Source organism: Syngnathoides biaculeatus, chromosome 11, assembly GCF_019802595.1.
Source record: "Syngnathoides biaculeatus isolate LvHL_M chromosome 11, ASM1980259v1, whole genome shotgun sequence".
NCBI classification, from domain to species: Eukaryota; Metazoa; Chordata; class Actinopteri; order Syngnathiformes; family Syngnathidae; genus Syngnathoides; species Syngnathoides biaculeatus.
This window is the reverse complement of record NC_084650.1, coordinates 23,075,183-23,077,026: the sequence shown is the minus strand read 5'-3', so window position 1 is coordinate 23,077,026 and position 1,844 is coordinate 23,075,183.

Below are 1,844 nucleotides of genomic sequence, written 5' to 3'. Positions count from 1 at the left end.
CATCTCTAGCTCATTTTTTCTCCTACCTGTACACATTTATAAAGTGAGGTTAATTACTGTGAAACTTCAGGAAATTTCAAATCAATTATTTACTCATTAGCTGACCCCTACCTCTTTATTACAGTTATATTTACAATGCATTATTCTATCATTTATCTGTCATCTCATTCCTTATCTATGCAATTTACCAATCATAAACTGCATTTTGACTTAATTATTAGTGTACGTCTTTTAAGCAGCAATAAGCATTATCGAGAAAAAAAAAAAGAAACCTCCAGTATTGCTGTACTTCTGACAGCTGTTCATCGCATTAGACTTCATGTTTTACCCGAGTCCGTGTTATTCCAATTTGGCTGAGCTCAACATGTATGGAAATTTGGACCCTGACCCAGAAATGTGTATTGTTTGATGATAACATTAACGTAATGTTTGAGTCACGTTAAAATTATGTTGCATGAGTTAAAGTCTGTGGTCTGGTGTATTTTGAAGTTTCAGTAGAATGGGAATTTTGGCAACACTCTGTGGATAAAGCCAAAGTAATCGCATCAATGCCACAAGATGTCACTGTTGCATTAAAACATCCATAATGTATGGCCACAGTGCCTTAAAATGTCAGTTTTGGGTTTAATTTAAATTTAGGACACAATCAAACTTTTATTTCAATACAAAACAAAATATCAATGTAGTGTCTTTTTGGGCTGAAGCATGGGGCTTCAATTTTCCATGAGGACACAATGTTTACTACTGTACAGAGCGATATATTGCCGGTCAAACAAAGCATTGTTGCAAGTTAATTCCATTGAGACAAAATAAAAATGTCTTATAGCTTGACACCCAGAGTTTTGTCCGATAGCGTTAAACATTTAGAAGGTGATAATAAATGAAGGTACGTGGAAAAATGAGAGACACTTGGCATACAGGACCCATATTTAATGCCGAAGTCGATGGTTTCGTTGTTAAGAAATTTGACTGTTAATTCGCTTCCGCTTTTTTTGGACAACTGGATATACACATGGATCTGGTGAGTAAGTCGCTGAGATTTACACAGAAAAGCTTGAAAACGTATAAAAGTCTGGACACATAGAAATAGTTCATTGCCGGATCTGTTCTCAATCAAGAATAAATCCCACATAAGGATGGACCACTCAGATATTTTCCAATACAAATACCATTATTTAAATAGATGACCCCTGGTTTTACACAAACCTGCATTCATTAACTATGACTGGGGAAAAAAAATTTAGGGCAAGGAGTCGTCTCCTCCGTACACGGAAGCATATTTCGGCCACACAGTAACCTCCGTAAACCTCTCTGCAACAGTTTTTTTTTTTTTTTTTAAATACGCATTGTTCTCAAATGAGTCAATTTGGCATTATGAATACATCATGATCATTTGAGATTGAGAAGAATAATTCCTGCCTGGAATGAAATGATCAATACACAGGCACCATCCATCCTGTTGAATTTCCAAAGTCCATCGATCTTTTCTCGTCTTTTCAGATGGTAGTCCATAGAATGATCTCTTTCAAGAACTGTCTCATCTATCGTGACAACCAACAACACAATAGGTCTCAAGCATTGGGAAAAATCGGCTCCGATTCAACGACTCCCGCACTGTAGAGCAGCCAGGTTTGACCGGCAATAGAGCTCATGCTCGTGACGTCACCATTTTCACGGCGCCATATTGCCGGTCAAAAAGAGCTGCTCGACAGTGTGGGGGACATTGAATCGGAGCAGAATATTCACAATGCCCGAGACTTGTTGTGCTGTTGGTTGTCACAACAGACGAGACAGATATTCAAAGAGATCATTCTATGGAATACCAGCTGGAAAGACCAGAAAAG